The sequence below is a fragment of the Eubalaena glacialis genome, chromosome 1, assembly GCF_028564815.1.
Source record: "Eubalaena glacialis isolate mEubGla1 chromosome 1, mEubGla1.1.hap2.+ XY, whole genome shotgun sequence".
Lineage (NCBI taxonomy): Eukaryota > Metazoa > Chordata > Mammalia > Artiodactyla > Balaenidae > Eubalaena > Eubalaena glacialis.
Window position 1 is genome coordinate 93321149 of NC_083716.1, and position 19037 is coordinate 93340185.

The window sequence follows — 19037 nt, forward strand, 5'->3', positions numbered from 1 at the left end:
CCCTGGAAGGCAGCCGCATCCCAGCCGCTCCCGGGGTGGCTGGCCTGAACCCAGACTCCGCCTCAGGCCCGGGTGCCGGCCGTGCGGCCCGCGAGCCCCTTGACCTGCACCTGGCCGCCCCCACTAGCGCCCAGCCCCGGCGCAGCCACCTATCTGCCGGTGTGTCTCTCCACAGCTCCCTCCGGAAAAAGCCCCCCCTCCGCCGTTTCGCCACGGCCGGGGGCGGGAGCGGGGGCGGGGGCCGGGGCCGGTGCTCCGGGCCGGCCGGCCACAAGGCGCCGGGTCCTGTGCTCGGCGGGTGGCGTGGGGGCAAGGGTGGCCTTGCTGGGGCTAAGGGGCCGTGCCGACTCAATGGTGGCTCCCAGTGGGTTAAGGGCCGACTGCCGTCGGGCAGGAGGGCCGGCCCGGGCTGCGGCTGGGCTGCGCCTAGCGCCGCGTGGGCGGGTAGAGGGGAGGCCCAAGGGACCGCGGGCCCCGGGCCCTGAAGCCTCCGGGGCCACGTCCCTGTGAGCGACGTGCGGGATCTGGGGCGGGGCGCCAAGCGCTGAACGGTTTGGTGGGTCCCGCCCGCCCTGGGCTGGGAGGTCGCCGAACCCTCCGCCACCCCCCTGGTACCCGAGGCCGCCGTTGCCCTGCCTGGGCGGGCGGCGGGGCCCTGCCGGGGCGGGCTGGCCGCCGGGCTGGCGGGGAGGCGCAAGCGCCAGCGAAGCTGGGCCTCAAGAGGCACTCCGCGGGCCCCTCTTAACGTCTACGGCCATACCACCCTGAACGCGCCGGAACTCGTCTGATCTCAGAAGCTAAGCAGGGTCGGGCCTGGTTAGTACTTGGATGGGAGACCGCCTGGGAATACCGGGTGCTGTAGGCTTCTTGCATCCCGCTCCGCCTTCTCCTTTAGTCGCCCGCCGCCTCCGCCCCCGCCCCCGCCCCCGCCGGGCAGCGCTGCAGGCCCCACCTCCTCCGGCCCCTCCCACCACAGCGCGCCAGAGGGGGCGCTCCGCGCCGGCCTGGCCGGCCAGGCGGCCAGAAGGCGGCCCTGGAAGGCAGCCGCCACCCCAGCCGCTCCCGTGGTGGCTGGCCCGGACCCAGACTCCGCCGCAGGCCGGGGTGCCGTCCGTGCGGCCCACGAAGCCCTCGACCTGCACTTGGCCGCCCCCACCGGAGCCCAGCCGCGCCGCAGCCCCCTGTCTGCCCGTGTGTCTCTCCACAGCTCCCTCCGGAAAAAGCCCACCCTTTGCCACTTCGCCACGGCCGAGAGTGGGAGCGGGGTCGTGGGCTGGGACCGGTTCGCTGGGCTGGCTAGACACCAGGCGCCGGGAACTTTGCTCGGCAGTTGGCGTGGGGGCAAGGGTGGCGTTGCTGTGTCTAAGGGGCCGTGCCGGCTCAATGGTGGCTCCCAGTGGGTTAAGGGCCGACTGCCGTCGGGCAGGAGGGCCGGCCAGGCCGTGGCTGGGCTGCGCCTAGCACTGTGTGGATTGACAGGGTGGGGAATGCACAAGGGACCGAGGGCCACAGGCCCTTAAGCCTCCGGGGCCAAGTCCTGTGAGCGTTGAGCGGCTCTGGGGCGGAGGGCCAAGCGCCTACAGGCCTGGAGGGTCCCGCCTGACCTGAGCTGCGAAGTCGCCCACAACTCCACCACCCCCGGGCCCTCGAGGCCTCCTGTCGCTTGCCTGGGCGGACGGCAGGGCCGCGCCGGAGAGGGTTGGCTGCCGGGCTGGCGGTGAGTCGCCAGCACCAGCGAAGCTAAGCCTCAAGAGGCACACCGTGGCCCCCGCTGCATTCTACGGCCACACCTCCCTGAACGCACCACACCTCGTCTGATCTCGGAAGCTAATCAGGGTCTGGCCTGTTTCGTACCTGGATGGGAGACCACATGGGAATACCGAGTGCTGTAGGCTTTTTTGCCTCCCGCTCCGCCTTGACATTTAGTGGCCCGCGGCCGAGGCCGCCTCCGCCCCCGCTGAGCACCGCTGCAGGCCTCACCTCCTCACGTCCCTCCCAACACAGCGCGCCGGAGGGATCGCTCCCCGCCGAGCTGGCTGGACATGCGGCCAGAATGCGGCCCTGGAAGGCAGCCGCCACCCCAGCCGCTCCCGTGGTGGCTGGCCCGGACCCAGACTCCGCCGCAGGCCGGGGTGCCGTCCGTGCGGCCCGCGAGGCCCTCGACCTGCACTTGGCCGCCCCCACCGGAGCCCAGCCGCGCCGCAGCCCCCTGTCTGCCCGTGTGTCTCTCCACAGCTCCCTCCGGAAAAAGCCCCCCCCTCCGCCGTTTCGCCACGGCCGGGGGCGGGAGCGGGGGCGGGGGCCGGGGCCACTTCTCCGGGCCTGCCGGCCACCAGGGCCGGGGTCCTGTGCTCGGCGGGCGGCGTGGGGGCAAGGGGGGGCCTTGCTGGGGCTAAGGGGCCGTGCCCACTCCATGGTGGCTCCCAGTGGCTTCGGGCCAGCTGCTGCCCGGCCGGAGGGCCGGCCCGGCCGTGGCCGGGCTGCGCCTAACTCCGCGTGGGCGGGCAGGGGGGGATGCCCAAGGGACCGCGGCTGCCGGGCCCTGAAGCCTCCGGGGCCGCGTCCCTGTGAGCGTCGAGCGGGATCTGCGGCGGGGCGCCAAGCGCCGACGGGCCTGGAGCGTCCCGCCCGCCCTGGGCTGCGAGGTGGCCCACCACTCCGCCACCCCCGGGTCCCCGAGGCCTCCTGTCGCCTGCCTGGGCGGGCGGCAGGGCCCTGCCGGAGAGGGCTGGCCGCCGGCATGGCGGTAAGGCGCAGGCGCCAGCGAAGCTGGGCCTCAAGAGGCACCGCGCGGGCCCCTCCTGCGTCTACGGCCATACCACCCTGAACGCGCCCGATCTCGTCTGATCTCGGAAGCTAAGCAGGGTCGGGCCTGGTTAGTACTTGGATGGGAGACCGCCTGGGAATACCGGGTGCTGTAGGCTTTTTGCCTCCCGCTCCGCCTTCTCCTTTAGTCGCCCGCCGCCTCCGCCCCCGCCCCCGCCCCCGCCCCCGCCGGGCACCGCTGCAGGCCCCACCTCCTCCGGCCCCTCCCACCACAGCGCGCCAGAGGGGGCGCTCTCCGCCTGCCTGGCCGGCCAGGCGGCCAGAAGGCGGCTCTGGAAGGCAGCCGCATCCCAGCCGCTCCCGGGGTGGCTGGCCTGAACCCAGACTCCGCCTCAGGCCCGGGTGCCGGCCGTGCGGCCCGCGAGCCCCTTGACCTGCACCTGGCCGCCCCCACTAGCGCCCAGCCCCGGCGCAGCCACCTATCTGCCGGTGTGTCTCTCCACAGCTCCCTCCGGAAAAAGCCCCCCCTCCGCCGTTTCGCCACGGCCGGGGGCGGGAGCGGGGGCGGGGGCCGGGGCCGGTGCTCCGGGCCGGCCGGCCACAAGGCGCCGGGTCCTGTGCTCGGCGGGTGGCGTGGGGGCAAGGGTGGCCTTGCTGGGGCTAAGGGGCCGTGCCGACTCAATGGTGGCTCCCAGTGGGTTAAGGGCCGACTGCCGTCGGGCAGGAGGGCCGGCCCGGGCTGCGGCTGGGCTGCGCCTAGCGCCGCGTGGGCGGGCAGAGGGGAGGCCCAAGGGACCGCGGGCCCCGGGCCCTGAAGCCTCCGGGGCCACGTCCCTGTGAGCGACGTGCGGGATCTGGGGCGGGGCGCCAAGCGCCGAACGGTTTGGTGGGTCCCGCCCGCCCTGGGCTGGGAGGTCGCCGAACCCTCCGCCACCCCCCTGGTACCCGAGGCCGCCGTTGCCCTGCCTGGGCGGGCGGCGGGGCCCTGCCGGGGCGGGCTGGCCGCCGGGCTGGCGGGGAGGCGCAAGCGCCAGCGAAGCTGGGCCTCAAGAGGCACTCCGCGGGCCCCTCTTAACGTCTACGGCCATACCACCCTGAACGCGCCCAAACTCGTCTGATCTCAGAAGCTAAGCAGGGTCGGGCCTGGTTAGTACTTGGATGGGAGACCGCCTGGGAATACCGGGTGCTGTAGGCTTCTTGCCTCCCGCTCCGCCTTCTCCTTTAGTCGCCCGCCGCCTCCGCCCCCGCCACCGCCCCCGCCGGGCAGCGCTGCAGGCCCCACCTCCTCCGGCCCCTCCCACCACAGCGCGCCAGAGGGGGCGCTCCGCGCCGGCCTGGCCGGCCAGGCGGCCAGAAGGCGGCCCTGGAAGGCAGCCGCCACCCCAGCCGCTCCCGTGGTGGCTGGCCCGGACCCAGACTCCGCCGCAGGCCGGGGTGCCATCCGTGCGGCCCACGAAGCCCTCGACCTGCACTTGGCCGCCCCCACCGGAGCCCAGCCGCGCCGCAGCCCCCTGTCTGCCCGTGTGTCTCTCCACAGCTCCCTCCGGAAAAAGCCCACCCTTTGCCACTTCGCCACGGCCGAGAGTGGGAGCGGGGTCGTGGGCTGGGACCGGTTCGCTGGGCTGGCTAGACACCAGGCGCCAGGAACTTTGCTCGGCAGTTGGCGTGGGGGCAAGGGTGGCGTTGCTGTGTCTAAGGGGCCGTGCCGGCTCAATGGTGGCTCCCAGTGGCTTCGGGCCAACTGCCGTTGGGCAGGCGGGCCGGCCAGGCCGTGGCTGGGCTGCGCCTAGCACTGTGTGGATTGACAGGGTGGGGAATGCACAAGGGACCGAGGGCCACAGGCCCTTAAGCCTCCGGGGCCAAGTCCTGTGAGCGTTGAGCGGCTCTGGGGCGGAGGGCCAAGCGCCTACAGGCCTGGAGGGTCCCGCCTGACCTGAGCTGCGAAGTCGCCCACAACTCCACCACCCCCGGGCCCTCGAGGCCTCCTGTCGCTTGCCTGGGCGGACGGCAGGGCCGCGCCGGAGAGGGTTGGCTGCCGGGCTGGCGGTGAGTCGCCAGCACCAGCGAAGCTAAGCCTCAAGAGGCACACCGTGGCCCCCGCTGCATTCTACGGCCACACCTCCCTGAACGCACCACACCTCGTCTGATCTCGGAAGCTAATCAGGGTCTGGCCTGTTTCGTACCTGGATGGGAGACCACATGGGAATACCGAGTGCTGTAGGCTTTTTTGCCTCCCGCTCCGCCTTGACATTTAGTGGCCCGCGGCCGAGGCCGCCTCCGCCCCCGCTGAGCACCGCTGCAGGCCTCACCTCCTCACGTCCCTCCCAACACAGCGCGCCGGAGGGATCGCTCCCCGCCGAGCTGGCTGGACATGCGGCCAGAATGCGGCCCTGGAAGGCAGCCGCCACCCCAGCCGCTCCCGTGGTGGCTGGCCCGGACCCAGACTCCGCCGCAGGCCGGGGTGCCGTCCGTGCGGCCCGCGAGGCCCTCGACCTGCACTTGGCCGCCCCCACCGGAGCCCAGCCGCGCCGCAGCCCCCTGTCTGCCCGTGTGTCTCTCCACAGCTCCCTCCGGAAAAAGCCCCCCCCCCGCCGTTTCGCCACGGCCGAGGGCGGGAGCGGGGGCGGGGGCCGGGGCCGCTTCTCCGGGCCTGCCGGCCACCAGGGCCGGGGTCCTGTGCTCGGCGGGCGGCGTGGGGGCAAGGGGGGGCCTTGCTGGGGCTAAGGGGCCGTGCCCACTCCATGGTGGCTCCCAGTGGCTTCGGGCCAGCTGCTGCCCGGCCGGAGGGCCGGCCCGGCCGTGGCCGGGCTGCGCCTAACTCCGCGTGGGCGGGCAGGGGGGGATGCCCAAGGGACCGCGGCCGCCGGGCCCTGAAGCCTCCGGGGCCGCGTCCCTGTGAGCGTCGAGCGGGATCTGCGGCGGGGCGCCAAGCGCCGACGGGCCTGGAGCGTCCCGCCCGCCCTGGGCTGCGAGGTGGCCCACCACTCCGCCACCCCCGGGTCCCCGAGGCCTCCTGTCGCCTGCCTGGGCGGGCGGCAGGGCCCTGCCGGAGAGGGCTGGCCGCCGGCATGGCGGTAAGGCGCAGGCGCCAGCGAAGCTGGGCCTCAAGAGGCACCGCGCGGGCCCCTCCTGCGTCTACGGCCATACCACCCTGAACGCGCCCGATCTCGTCTGATCTCGGAAGCTAAGCAGGGTCGGGCCTGGTTAGTACTTGGATGGGAGACCGCCTGGGAATACCGGGTGCTGTAGGCTTTTTGCCTCCCGCTCCGCCTTCTCCTTTAGTCGCCCGCCGCCTCCGCCCCCGCCCCCGCCCCCGCCCCCGCCGGGCACCGCTGCAGGCCCCACCTCCTCCGGCCCCTCCCACCACAGCGCGCCAGAGGGGGCGCTCTCCGCCTGCCTGGCCGGCCAGGCGGCCAGAAGGCGGCCCTGGAAGGCAGCCGCATCCCAGCCGCTCCCGGGGTGGCTGGCCTGAACCCAGACTCCGCCTCAGGCCCGGGTGCCGGCCGTGCGGCCCGCGAGCCCCTTGACCTGCACCTGGCCGCCCCCACTAGCGCCCAGCCCCGGCGCAGCCACCTATCTGCCGGTGTGTCTCTCCACAGCTCCCTCCGGAAAAAGCCCCCCCTCCGCCGTTTCGCCACGGCCGAGTGCGGGAGCGGGGTCGTGGGCCAGGACTCGTTCTCCGAACCGGCCGACCACTAGGCACCGGGAACAGTGCTCGGCAGTTGGCGTGGATGCAAGTGTGGCCTTGCTGGCTGTAATGGGCCATGCCAACACAATGGTGGCTCCCAGTGGATTCGGGGCAACTGCCGTCGGGCAGGAGGGCCGGCCCGGCCACGGCTAGGTTGTGCCTAGCACTGCGTGAGTGGACAGGGTTGGTAATGCCCGAGGGACCTAGGGCCAAGGGACATTAAGCCTCCGGGGCCACGTCCTTGTGAGCATCAAGCGGGACCTGGGGCGGAGCGCCAAGCACTTACGGGCCTGGAGGATCCCGCCTGACCTGAGCTGCGAGGTCGCCCTTGACTATGCAACCCCTGGGTCCCTGAGGCCTCCTGTCGCCAGCCTGGGCGGGCGGCAGGGCCTTGCTGAAGAGGGCTGACCGCCGAGCAGGGAGCAAGTCGCCAGCACCAGCGAAGCAAAGCCTCAAGAGGCACCCCGTGGCCCCGGCTGCCCTCTAAGGCCATACCACCCTGAACGTGCCCCATCTCGTCTGATCGCGGAAGCTAAGCAGGGTCGGGCCTGGTTAGTACTTGGATGGGAGACCGCCTGGGAATACCGGGTGCTGTAGGCTTTTTGCCTCCCGCTCCGCCTTCTCCTTTAGTCGCCCGCCGCCTCCGCCGCCGCCCCCGCCCCCGCCGAGCAGCGCTGCAGGCCCCACCTCCTCCGGCCCCTCCCACCACAGCGCGCCAGAGGGGGCGCTCCGCGCCGGCCTGGCCGGCCAGGCGGCCAGAAGGCGGCCCTGGAAGGCAGCCGCCACCCCAGCCGCTCCCGTGGTGGCTGGCCCGGACCCAGACTCCGCCGCAGGCCGGGGTGCCGTCCGTGCGGCCCACGAAGCCCTCGACCTGCACTTGGCCGCCCCCACCGGAGCCCAGCCGCGCCGCAGCCCCCTGTCTGCCCGTGTGTATCTCCACAGCTCCCTCCGGAAAAAGCCCACCCTCCGCCGTTTCGCCACGGCCGGGGGCGGGAGCGGGGGCGGGGGCTGGGACCGGTTCGCTGGGCTGGCTAGACACCAGGCGCCGGGTCCTGTGCTCGGCGGGTGGCGTGGGGGCAAGGGTGGCCTTGCTGGGGCTAAGGGGCCGTGCCGGCTCAATGGTGGCTCCCAGTGGGTTAAGGGCCGACTGCCGTCGGGCAGGAGGGCCGGCCAGGCCGTGGCTGGGCTGCGCCTAGCACTGTGTGGATTGACAGGGTGGGGAATGCACAAGGGACCGAGGGCCACAGGCCCTTAAGCCTCCGGGGCCAAGTCCTGTGAGCGTTGAGCGGCTCTGGGGCGGAGGGCCAAGCGCCTACAGGCCTGGAGGGTCCCGCCTGACCTGAGCTGCGAAGTCGCCCACAACTCCACCACCCCCGGGCCCTCGAGGCCTCCTGTCGCTTGCCTGGGCGGACGGCAGGGCCGCGCCGGAGAGGGTTGGCTGCCGGGCTGGCGGTGAGTCGCCAGCACCAGCGAAGCTAAGCCTCAAGAGGCACACCGTGGCCCCCGCTGCATTCTACGGCCACACCTCCCTGAACGCACCACACCTCGTCTGATCTCGGAAGCTAATCAGGGTCTGGCCTGTTTCGTACCTGGATGGGAGACCACATGGGAATACCGAGTGCTGTAGGCTTTTTTGCCTCCCGCTCCGCCTTGACATTTAGTGGCCCGCGGCCGAGGCCGCCTCCGCCCCCGCTGAGCACCGCTGCAGGCCTCACCTCCTCACGTCCCTCCCAACACAGCGCGCCGGAGGGATCGCTCCCCGCCGAGCTGGCTGGACATGCGGCCAGAATGCGGCCCTGGAAGGCAGCCGCCACCCCAGCCGCTCCCGTGGTGGCTGGCCCGGACCCAGACTCCGCCGCAGGCCGGGGTGCCGTCCGTGCGGCCCGCGAGGCCCTCGACCTGCACTTGGCCGCCCCCACCGGAGCCCAGCCGCGCCGCAGCCCCCTGTCTGCCCGTGTGTCTCTCCACAGCTCCCTCCGGAAAAAGCCCCCCCCTCCGCCGTTTCGCCACGGCCGGGGGCGGGAGCGGGGGCGGGGGCCGGGGCCGCTTCTCCGGGCCTGCCGGCCACCAGGGCCGGGGTCCTGTGCTCGGCGGGCGGCGTGGGGGCAAGGGGGGGCCTTGCTGGGGCTAAGGGGCCGTGCCCACTCCATGGTGGCTCCCAGTGGCTTCGGGCCAGCTGCTGCCCGGCCGGAGGGCCGGCCCGGCCGTGGCCGGGCTGCGCCTAACTCCGCGTGGGCGGGCAGGGGGGGATGCCCAAGGGACCGCGGCCGCCGGGCCCTGAAGCCTCCGGGGCCGCGTCCCTGTGAGCGTCGAGCGGGATCTGCGGCGGGGCGCCAAGCGCCGACGGGCCTGGAGCGTCCCGCCCGCCCTGGGCTGCGAGGTGGCCCACCACTCCGCCACCCCCGGGTCCCCGAGGCCTCCTGTCGCCTGCCTGGGCGGGCGGCAGGGCCCTGCCGGAGAGGGCTGGCCGCCGGCATGGCGGTAAGGCGCAGGCGCCAGCGAAGCTGGGCCTCAAGAGGCACCGCGCGGGCCCCTCCTGCGTCTACGGCCATACCACCCTGAACGCGCCCGATCTCGTCTGATCTCGGAAGCTAAGCAGGGTCGGGCCTGGTTAGTACTTGGATGGGAGACCGCCTGGGAATACCGGGTGCTGTAGGCTTTTTGCCTCCCGCTCCGCCTTCTCCTTTAGTCGCCCGCCGCCTCCGCCCCCGCCCCCGCCCCCGCCCCCGCCGGGCACCGCTGCAGGCCCCACCTCCTCCGGCCCCTCCCACCACAGCGCGCCAGAGGGGGCGCTCTCCGCCTGCCTGGCCGGCCAGGCGGCCAGAAGGCGGCCCTGGAAGGCAGCCGCATCCCAGCCGCTCCCGGGGTGGCTGGCCTGAACCCAGACTCCGCCTCAGGCCCGGGTGCCGGCCGTGCGGCCCGCGAGCCCCTTGACCTGCACCTGGCCGCCCCCACTAGCGCCCAGCCCCGGCGCAGCCACCTATCTGCCGGTGTGTCTCTCCACAGCTCCCTCCGGAAAAAGCCCCCCCTCCGCCGTTTCGCCACGGCCGGGGGCGGGAGCGGGGGCGGGGGCCGGGGCCGGTGCTCCGGGCCGGCCGGCCACAAGGCGCCGGGTCCTGTGCTCGGCGGGTGGCGTGGGGGCAAGGGTGGCCTTGCTGGGGCTAAGGGGCCGTGCCGACTCAATGGTGGCTCCCAGTGGGTTAAGGGCCGACTGCCGTCGGGCAGGAGGGCCGGCCCGGGCTGCGGCTGGGCTGCGCCTAGCGCCGCGTGGGCGGGCAGAGGGGAGGCCCAAGGGACCGCGGGCCCCGGGCCCTGAAGCCTCCGGGGCCACGTCCCTGTGAGCGACGTGCGGGATCTGGGGCGGGGCGCCAAGCGCCGAACGGTTTGGTGGGTCCCGCCCGCCCTGGGCTGGGAGGTCGCCGAACCCTCCGCCACCCCCCTGGTACCCGAGGCCGCCGTTGCCCTGCCTGGGCGGGCGGCGGGGCCGTGCCGGGGCGGGCTGGCCGCCGGGCTGGCGGGGAGGCGCAAGCGCCAGCGAAGCTGGGCCTCAAGAGGCACTCCGCGGGCCCCTCTTAACGTCTACGGCCATACCACCCTGAACGCGCCGGAACTCGTCTGATCTCGGAAGCTAAGCAGGGTCGGGCCTGGTTAGTACTTGGATGGGAGACCGCCTGGGAATACCGGGTGCTGTAGGCTTCTTGCCTCCCGCTCCGCCTTCTCCTTTAGTCGCCCGCCGCCTCCGCCCCCGCCCCCGCCCCCGCCGGGCAGCGCTGCAGGCCCCACCTCCTCCGGCCCCTCCCACCACAGCGCGCCAGAGGGGGCGCTCCGCGCCGGCCTGGCCGGCCAGGCGGCCAGAAGGCGGCCCTGGAAGGCAGCCGCCACCCCAGCCGCTCCCGTGGTGGCTGGCCCGGACCCAGACTCCGCCGCAGGCCGGGGTGCCGTCCGTGCGGCCCACGAAGCCCTCGACCTGCACTTGGCCGCCCCCACCGGAGCCCAGCCGCGCCGCAGCCCCCTGTCTGCCCGTGTGTCTCTCCACAGCTCCCTCCGGAAAAAGCCCACCCTTTGCCACTTCGCCACGGCCGAGAGTGGGAGTGGGGTCGTGGGCTGGGACCGGTTCGCTGGGCTGGCTAGACACCAGGCGCCGGGAACTTTGCTCGGCAGTTGGCGTGGGGGCAAGGGTGGCGTTGCTGTGTCTAAGGGGCCGTGCCGGCTCAATGGTGGCTCCCAGTGGCTTCGGGCCGACTGCCGTTGGGCAGGCGGGCCGGCCAGGCCGTGGCTGGGCTGCGCCTAGCACTGTGTGGATTGACAGGGTGGGGAATGCACAAGGGACCGAGGGCCACAGGCCCTTAAGCCTCCGGGGCCAAGTCCTGTGAGCGTTGAGCGGCTCTGGGGCGGAGGGCCAAGCGCCTACAGGCCTGGAGGGTCCCGCCTGACCTGAGCTGCGAAGTCGCCCACAACTCCACCACCCCCGGGCCCTCGAGGCCTCCTGTCGCTTGCCTGGGCGGACGGCAGGGCCGCGCCGGAGAGGGTTGGCTGCCGGGCTGGCGGTGAGTCGCCAGCACCAGCGAAGCTAAGCCTCAAGAGGCACACCGTGGCCCCCGCTGCATTCTACGGCCACACCTCCCTGAACGCACCACACCTCGTCTGATCTCGGAAGCTAATCAGGGTCTGGCCTGTTTCGTACCTGGATGGGAGACCACATGGGAATACCGAGTGCTGTAGGCTTTTTTGCCTCCCGCTCCGCCTTGACATTTAGTGGCCCGCGGCCGAGGCCGCCTCCGCCCCCGCTGAGCACCGCTGCAGGCCTCACCTCCTCACGTCCCTCCCAACACAGCGCGCCGGAGGGGGCGCTCCCCACCAGCCTGGCTGGACATGTGGCCAGAAGGCGGCCCTGGAAGGCAGCCGCACCCCAGCCGCTCCCGGGGTGGATGACCCGGACCCAGACTCCGCCGCAGGCCCGGGTGCCGGCCGTGAGGCCCGCGAGTCCCTCGTCCCGCACCAGGCCACCACCACGAGTGCCCATCCGTGCCGCAGACACCTGTCTGCCCGTGTGTCTCTCCACAGCTCCCTCCAGAAAAAGCCCACCCTTTGCCGTTTCGCCACGGCCGAGTGCGGGAGCGGGGTCGTGGGCCAGGACTCGTTCTCCGAACCGGCCGACCACTAGGCACCGGGAACAGTGCTCGGCAGTTGGCGTGGATGCAAGTGTGGCCTTGCTGGCTGTAATGGGCCATGCCAACACAATGGTGGCTCCCAGTGGATTCGGGGCAACTGCCGTCGGGCAGGAGGGCCGGCCCGGCCACGGCTAGGTTGTGCCTAGCACTGCGTGAGTGGACAGGGTTGGTAATGCCCGAGGGACCTAGGGCCAAGGGACATTAAGCCTCCGGGGCCACGTCCTTGTGAGCATCAAGCGGGACCTGGGGCGGAGCGCCAAGCACCTACGGGCCTGGAGGATCCCGCCTGACCTGAGCTGCGAGGTCGCCCTTGACTATGCAACCCCTGGGTCCCTGAGGCCTCCTGTCGCCAGCCTGGGCGGGCGGCAGGGCCTTGCTGAAGAGGGCTGACCGCCGAGCAGGGAGCAAGTCGCCAGCACCAGCGAAGCAAAGCCTCAAGAGGCACACCGTGGCCCCGGCTGCCCTCTAAGGCCATACCACCCTGAACGTGCCCCATCTCGTCTGATCGCGGAAGCTAAGCAGGGTCGGGCCTGGTTAGTACTTGGATGGGAGACCGCCTGGGAATACCGGGTGCTGTAGGCTTTTTGCCTCCCGCTCCGCCTTCTCCTTTAGTCGCCCGCCGCCTCCGCCGCCGCCCCCGCCCCCGCCGAGCAGCGCTGCAGGCCCCACCTCCTCCGGCCCCTCCCACCACAGCGCGCCAGAGGGGGCGCTCCGCGCCGGCCTGGCCGGCCAGGCGGCCAGAAGGCGGCCCTGGAAGGCAGCCGCCACCCCAGCCGCTCCCGTGGTGGCTGGCCCGGACCCAGACTCCGCCGCAGGCCGGGGTGCCGTCCGTGCGGCCCACGAAGCCCTCGACCTGCACTTGGCCGCCCCCACCGGAGCCCAGCCGCGCCGCAGCCCCCTGTCTGCCCGTGTGTATCTCCACAGCTCCCTCCGGAAAAAGCCCACCCTCCGCCGTTTCGCCACGGCCGGGGGCGGGAGCGGGGGCGGGGGCTGGGACCGGTTCGCTGGGCTGGCTAGACACCAGGCGCCGGGTCCTGTGCTCGGCGGGTGGCGTGGGGGCAAGGGTGGCCTTGCTGGGGCTAAGGGGCCGTGCCGGCTCAATGGTGGCTCCCAGTGGGTTAAGGGCCGACTGCCGTCGGGCAGGAGGGCCGGCCAGGCCGTGGCTGGGCTGCGCCTAGCACTGTGTGGATTGACAGGGTGGGGAATGCACAAGGGACCGAGGGCCACAGGCCCTTAAGCCTCCGGGGCCAAGTCCTGTGAGCGTTGAGCGGCTCTGGGGCGGAGGGCCAAGCGCCTACAGGCCTGGAGGGTCCCGCCTGACCTGAGCTGCGAAGTCGCCCACAACTCCACCACCCCCGGGCCCTCGAGGCCTCCTGTCGCTTGCCTGGGCGGACGGCAGGGCCGCGCCGGAGAGGGTTGGCTGCCGGGCTGGCGGTGAGTCGCCAGCACCAGCGAAGCTAAGCCTCAAGAGGCACACCGTGGCCCCCGCTGCATTCTACGGCCACACCTCCCTGAACGCACCACACCTCGTCTGATCTCGGAAGCTAATCAGGGTCTGGCCTGTTTCGTACCTGGATGGGAGACCACATGGGAATACCGAGTGCTGTAGGCTTTTTTGCCTCCCGCTCCGCCTTGACATTTAGTGGCCCGCGGCCGAGGCCGCCTCCGCCCCCGCTGAGCACCGCTGCAGGCCTCACCTCCTCACGTCCCTCCCAACACAGCGCGCCGGAGGGATCGCTCCCCGCCGAGCTGGCTGGACATGCGGCCAGAATGCGGCCCTGGAAGGCAGCCGCCACCCCAGCTGCTCCCGTGGTGGCTGGCCCGGACCCAGACTCCGCCGCAGGCCGGGGTGCCGTCCGTGCGGCCCGCGAGGACCTCGACCTGCACTTGGCCGCCCCCACCGGAGCCCAGCCGCGCCGCAGCCCCCTGTCTGCCCGTGTGTCTCTCCACAGCTCCCTCCGGAAAAAGCCCCCCCCTCCGCCGTTTCGCCACGGCCGGGGGCGGGAGCGGGGGCGGGGGCCGGGGCCGCTTCTCCGGGCCTGCCGGCCACCAGGGCCGGGGTCCTGTGCTCGGCGGGCGGCGTGGGGGCAAGGGGGGGCCTTGCTGGGGCTAAGGGGCCGTGCCCACTCCATGGTGGCTCCCAGTGGCTTCGGGCCAGCTGCTGCCCGGCCGGAGGGCCGGCCCGGCCGTGGCCGGGCTGCGCCTAACTCCGCGTGGGCGGGCAGGGGGGGATGCCCAAGGGACCGCGGCCGCCGGGCCCTGAAGCCTCCGGGGCCGCGTCCCTGTGAGCGTCGAGCGGGATCTGCGGCGGGGCGCCAAGCGCCGACGGGCCTGGAGCGTCCCGCCCGCCCTGGGCTGCGAGGTGGCCCACCACTCCGCCACCCCCGGGTCCCCGAGGCCTCCTGTCGCCTGCCTGGGCGGGCGGCAGGGCCCTGCCGGAGAGGGCTGGCCGCCGGCATGGCGGTAAGGCGCAGGCGCCAGCGAAGCTGGGCCTCAAGAGGCACCGCGCGGGCCCCTCCTGCGTCTACGGCCATACCACCCTGAACGCGCCCGATCTCGTCTGATCTCGGAAGCTAAGCAGGGTCGGGCCTGGTTAGTACTTGGATGGGAGACCGCCTGGGAATACCGGGTGCTGTAGGCTTTTTGCCTCCCGCTCCGCCTTCTCCTTTAGTCGCCCGCCGCCTCCGCCCCCGCCCCCGCCCCCGCCCCCGCCGGGCACCGCTGCAGGCCCCACCTCCTCCGGCCCCTCCCACCACAGCGCGCCAGAGGGGGCGCTCTCCGCCTGCCTGGCCGGCCAGGCGGCCAGAAGGCGGCCCTGGAAGGCAGCCGCATCCCAGCCGCTCCCGGGGTGGCTGGCCTGAACCCAGACTCCGCCTCAGGCCCGGGTGCCGGCCGTGCGGCCCGCGAGCCCCTTGACCTGCACCTGGCCGCCCCCACTAGCGCCCAGCCCCGGCGCAGCCACCTATCTGCCGGTGTGTCTCTCCACAGCTCCCTCCGGAAAAAGCCCCCCCTCCGCCGTTTCGCCACGGCCGGGGGCGGGAGCGGGGGCGGGGGCCGGGGCCGATGCTCCGGGCCGGCCGGCCACAAGGCGCCGGGTCCTGTGCTCGGCGGGTGGCGTGGGGGCAAGGGTGGCCTTGCTGGGGCTAAGGGGCCGTGCCGACTCAATGGTGGCTCCCAGTGGGTTAAGGGCCGACTGCCGTCGGGCAGGAGGGCCGGCCCGGGCTGCGGCTGGGCTGCGCCTAGCGCCGCGTGGGCGGGCAGAGGGGAGGCCCAAGGGACCGCGGGCCCCGGGCCCTGAAGCCTCCGGGGCCACGTCCCTGTGAGCGACGTGCGGGATCTGGGGCGGGGCGCCAAGCGCCGAACGGTTTGGTGGGTCCCGCCCGCCCTGGGCTGGGAGGTCGCCGAACCCTCCGCCACCCCCCTGGTACCCGAGGCCGCCGTTGCCCTGCCTGGGCGGGCGGCGGGGCCGTGCCGGGGCGGGCTGGCCGCCGGGCTGGCGGGGAGGCGCAAGCGCCAGCGAAGCTGGGCCTCAAGAGGCACTCCGCGGGCCCCTCTTAACGTCTACGGCCATACCACCCTGAACGCGCCGGAACTCGTCTGATCTCGGAAGCTAAGCAGGGTCGGGCCTGGTTAGTACTTGGATGGGAGACCGCCTGGGAATACCGGGTGCTGTAGGCTTCTTGCCTCCCGCTCCGCCTTCTCCTTTAGTCGCCCGCCGCCTCCGCCCCCGCCCCCGCCCCCGCCGGGCAGCGCTGCAGGCCCCACCTCCTCCGGCTCCTCCCACCACAGCGCGCCAGAGGGGGCGCTCCGCGCCGGCCTGGCCGGCCAGGCGGCCAGAAGGCGGCCCTGGAAGGCAGCCGCCACCCCAGCCGCTCCCGTGGTGGCTGGCCCGGACCCAGACTCCGCCGCAGGCCGGGGTGCCGTCCGTGCGGCCCACGAAGCCCTCGACCTGCACTTGGCCGCCCCCACCGGAGCCCAGCCGCGCCGCAGCCCCCTGTCTGCCCGTGTGTCTCTCCACAGCTCCCTCCGGAAAAAGCCCACCCTTTGCCACTTCGCCACGGCCGAGAGTGGGAGTGGGGTCGTGGGCTGGGACCGGTTCGCTGGGCTGGCTAGACACCAGGCGCCGGGAACTTTGCTCGGCAGTTGGCGTGGGGGCAAGGGTGGCGTTGCTGTGTCTAAGGGGCCGTGCCGGCTCAATGGTGGCTCCCAGTGGCTTCGGGCCGACTGCCGTTGGGCAGGCGGGCCGGCCAGGCCGTGGCTGGGCTGCGCCTAGCACTGTGTGGATTGACAGGGTGGGGAATGCACAAGGGACCGAGGGCCACAGGCCCTTAAGCCTCCGGGGCCAAGTCCTGTGAGCGTTGAGCGGCTCTGGGGCGGAGGGCCAAGCGCCTACAGGCCTGGAGGGTCCCGCCTGACCTGAGCTGCGAAGTCGCCCACAACTCCACCACCCCCGGGCCCTCGAGGCCTCCTGTCGCTTGCCTGGGCGGACGGCAGGGCCGCGCCGGAGAGGGTTGGCTGCCGGGCTGGCGGTGAGTCGCCAGCACCAGCGAAGCTAAGCCTCAAGAGGCACACCGTGGCCCCCGCTGCATTCTACGGCCACACCTCCCTGAACGCACCACACCTCGTCTGATCTCGGAAGCTAATCAGGGTCTGGCCTGTTTCGTACCTGGATGGGAGACCACATGGGAATACCGAGTGCTGTAGGCTTTTTTGCCTCCCGCTCCGCCTTGACATTTAGTGGCCCGCGGCCGAGGCCGCCTCCGCCCCCGCTGAGCACCGCTGCAGGCCTCACCTCCTCACGTCCCTCCCAACACAGCGCGCCGGAGGGGGCGCTCCCCACCAGCCTGGCTGGACATGTGGCCAGAAGGCGGCCCTGGAAGGCAGCCGCACCCCAGCCGCTCCCGGGGTGGATGACCCGGACCCAGACTCCGCCGCAGGCCCGGGTGCCGGCCGTGAGGCCCGCGAGTCCCTCGTCCCGCACCAGGCCACCACCACGAGTGCCCATCCGTGCCGCAGACACCTGTCTGCCCGTGTGTCTCTCCACAGCTCCCTCCGGAAAAAGCCCACCCTTTGCCGTTTCGCCACGGCCGAGTGCGGGAGCGGGGTCGTGGGCCAGGACTCGTTCTCCGAACCGGCCGACCACTAGGCACCGGGAACAGTGCTCGGCAGTTGGCGTGGATGCAAGTGTGGCCTTGCTGGCTGTAATGGGCCATGCCAACACAATGGTGGCTCCCAGTGGATTCGGGGCAACTGCCGTCGGGCAGGAGGGCCGGCCCGGCCACGGCTAGGTTGTGCCTAGCACTGCGTGAGTGGACAGGGTTGGTAATGCCCGAGGGACCTAGGGCCAAGGGACATTAAGCCTCCGGGGCCACGTCCTTGTGAGCATCAAGCGGGACCTGGGGCGGAGCGCCAAGCACCTACGGGCCTGGAGGATCCCGCCTGACCTGAGCTGCGAGGTCGCCCTTGACTATGCAACCCCTGGGTCCCTGAGGCCTCCTGTCGCCAGCCTGGACGGGCGGCAGGGCCTTGCTGAAGAGGGCTGACCGCCGAGCAGGGAGCAAGTCGCCAGCACCAGCGAAGCAAAGCCTCAAGAGGCACCCCGTGGCCCCGGCTGCCCTCTAAGGCCATACCACCCTGAACGCGCCCCATCTCGTCTGATCTCGGAAGCTAAGCAGGGTCGGGCCTGGTTAGTACTTGGATGGGAGACCGCCTGGGAATACCGGGTGCTGTAGGCTTCTTGCCTCCCGCTCCGCCTTCTCCTTTAGTCGCCCGCCGCCTCCGCCCCCGCCCCCGCCCCCGCCGGGCAGCGCTGCAGGCCCCACCTCCTCCGGCCCCTCCCACCACAGCGCGCCAGAGGGGGCGCTCCGCGCCGGCCTGGCCGGCCAGGCGGCCAGAAGGCGGCCCTGGAAGGCAGCCGCCACCCCAGCCGCTCCCGTGGTGGCTGGCCCGGACCCAGACTCCGCCGCAGGCCGGGGTGCCATCCGTGCGGCCCACGAAGCCCTCGACCTGCACTTGGCCGCCCCCACCGGAGCCCAGCCGCGCCGCAGCCCCCTGTCTGCCCGTGTGTATCTCCACAGCTCCCTCCGGAAAAAGCCCACGCTCCGCCGTTTCGCCACGGACGGGGGCGGGAGCGGGGGCGGGGGCTGGGACCGGTTCGCTGGGCTGGCTAGACACCAGGCGCCGGGTCCTGTGCTCGGCGGGTGGCGTGGGGGCAAGGGTGGCCTTGCTGGGGCTAAGGGGCCGTGCCGGCTCAATGGTGGCTCCCAGTGGGTTAAGGGCCGACTGCCGTCGGGCAGGAGGGCCGGCCAGGCCGTGGCTGGGCTGCGCCTAGCACTGTGTGGATTGACAGGGTGGGGAATGCACAAGGGACCGAGGGCCACAGGCCCTTAAGCCTCCGGGGCCAAGTCCTGTGAGCGTTGAGCGGCTCTGGGGCGGAGGGCCAAGCGCCTACAGGCCTGGAGGGTCCCGCCTGACCTGAGCTGCGAAGTCGCCCACAACTCCACCACCCCCGGGCCCTCGAGGCCTCCTGTCGCTTGCCTGGGCGGACGGCAGGGCCGCGCCGGAGAGGGTTGGCTGCCGGGCTGGCGGTGAGTCGCCAGCACCAGCGAAGCTAAGCCTCAAGAGGCACACCGTGGCCCCCGCTGCATTCTACGGCCACACCTCCCTGAACGCACCACACCTCGTCTGATCTCGGAAGCTAATCAGGGTCTGGCCTGTTTCGTACCTGGATGGGAGACCACATGGGAATACCGAGTGCTGTAGGCTTTTTTGCCTCCCGCTCCGCCTTGACATTTAGTGGCCCGCGGCCGAGGCCGCCTCCGCCCCCGCTGAGCACCGCTGCAGGCCTCACCTCCTCACGTCCCTCCCAACACAGCGCGCCGGAGGGATCGCTCCCCGCCGAGCTGGCTGGACATGCGGCCAGAATGCGGCCCTGGAAGGCAGCCGCCACCCCAGCTGCTCCCGTGGTGGCTGGCCCGGACCCAGACTCCGCCGCAGGCCGGGGTGCCGTCCGTGCGGCCCGCGAGGACCTCGACCTGCACTTGGCCGCCCCCACCGGAGCCCAGCCGCGCCGCAGCCCCCTGTCTGCCCGTGTGTCTCTCCACAGCTCCCTCCGGAAAAAGCCCCCCCCTCCGCCGTTTCGCCACGGCCGGGGGCGGGAGCGGGGGCGGGGGCCGGGGCCGCTTCTCCGGGCCTGCCGGCCACCAGGGCCGGGGTCCTGTGCTCGGCGGGCGGCGTGGGGGCAAGGGGGGGCCTTGCTGGGGCTAAGGGGCCGTGCCCACTCCATGGTGGCTCCCAGTGGCTTCGGGCCAGCTGCTGCCCGGCCGGAGGGCCGGCCCGGCCGTGGCCGGGCTGCGCCTAACTCCGCGTGGGCGGGCAGGGGGGGATGCCCAAGGGACCGCGGCCGCCGGGCC

At 73.0% G+C, this 19037-nt stretch overlaps 9 non-coding genes and 9 pseudogenes across 9 annotated transcripts; all 18 read left to right on the top strand.

The window, feature by feature from the left end:
* The first annotated feature begins 746 nt into the window (after positions 1 to 746).
* On the top strand, positions 747 to 865 carry LOC133104814 (5S ribosomal RNA). Its single transcript, XR_009703740.1, has one exon. It is a non-coding gene; the product is annotated as a 5S ribosomal RNA (ribosomal RNA).
* A 911-nt stretch (positions 866 to 1776) lies between these two features.
* Positions 1777 to 1895, top strand: LOC133077308 (5S ribosomal RNA; annotated as a pseudogene).
* Positions 1896 to 2805: 910 nt separating this feature from the next.
* Positions 2806 to 2924, top strand: LOC133102169 (5S ribosomal RNA). Its single transcript, XR_009702875.1, has one exon. It is a non-coding gene; the product is annotated as a 5S ribosomal RNA (ribosomal RNA).
* A 918-nt stretch (positions 2925 to 3842) lies between these two features.
* LOC133104932 (5S ribosomal RNA) lies at positions 3843 to 3961 on the top strand. The gene has a single exon (XR_009703778.1). It is a non-coding gene; the product is annotated as a 5S ribosomal RNA (ribosomal RNA).
* Positions 3962 to 4871: 910 nt separating this feature from the next.
* Positions 4872 to 4990, top strand: LOC133077311 (5S ribosomal RNA; annotated as a pseudogene).
* A 909-nt stretch (positions 4991 to 5899) lies between these two features.
* On the top strand, positions 5900 to 6018 carry LOC133102174 (5S ribosomal RNA). Its single transcript, XR_009702876.1, has one exon. It is a non-coding gene; the product is annotated as a 5S ribosomal RNA (ribosomal RNA).
* A 917-nt stretch (positions 6019 to 6935) lies between these two features.
* Positions 6936 to 7054, top strand: LOC133074716 (5S ribosomal RNA; annotated as a pseudogene).
* A 911-nt stretch (positions 7055 to 7965) lies between these two features.
* Positions 7966 to 8084, top strand: LOC133077316 (5S ribosomal RNA; annotated as a pseudogene).
* Positions 8085 to 8994: 910 nt separating this feature from the next.
* LOC133102189 (5S ribosomal RNA) lies at positions 8995 to 9113 on the top strand. The gene has a single exon (XR_009702878.1). It is a non-coding gene; the product is annotated as a 5S ribosomal RNA (ribosomal RNA).
* A 918-nt stretch (positions 9114 to 10031) lies between these two features.
* Positions 10032 to 10150, top strand: LOC133104887 (5S ribosomal RNA). Its single transcript, XR_009703764.1, has one exon. It is a non-coding gene; the product is annotated as a 5S ribosomal RNA (ribosomal RNA).
* Positions 10151 to 11060: 910 nt separating this feature from the next.
* LOC133077322 (5S ribosomal RNA) lies at positions 11061 to 11179 on the top strand (annotated as a pseudogene).
* A 909-nt stretch (positions 11180 to 12088) lies between these two features.
* On the top strand, positions 12089 to 12207 carry LOC133074721 (5S ribosomal RNA; annotated as a pseudogene).
* Positions 12208 to 13118: 911 nt separating this feature from the next.
* LOC133077326 (5S ribosomal RNA) lies at positions 13119 to 13237 on the top strand (annotated as a pseudogene).
* Positions 13238 to 14147: 910 nt separating this feature from the next.
* Positions 14148 to 14266, top strand: LOC133102196 (5S ribosomal RNA). The gene has a single exon (XR_009702879.1). It is a non-coding gene; the product is annotated as a 5S ribosomal RNA (ribosomal RNA).
* A 918-nt stretch (positions 14267 to 15184) lies between these two features.
* On the top strand, positions 15185 to 15303 carry LOC133104897 (5S ribosomal RNA). The gene has a single exon (XR_009703766.1). It is a non-coding gene; the product is annotated as a 5S ribosomal RNA (ribosomal RNA).
* Positions 15304 to 16213: 910 nt separating this feature from the next.
* On the top strand, positions 16214 to 16332 carry LOC133077332 (5S ribosomal RNA; annotated as a pseudogene).
* Positions 16333 to 17241: 909 nt separating this feature from the next.
* Positions 17242 to 17360, top strand: LOC133105042 (5S ribosomal RNA). Its single transcript, XR_009703793.1, has one exon. It is a non-coding gene; the product is annotated as a 5S ribosomal RNA (ribosomal RNA).
* Positions 17361 to 18271: 911 nt separating this feature from the next.
* Positions 18272 to 18390, top strand: LOC133077340 (5S ribosomal RNA; annotated as a pseudogene).
* Positions 18391 to 19037: the final 647 nt, after the last annotated feature.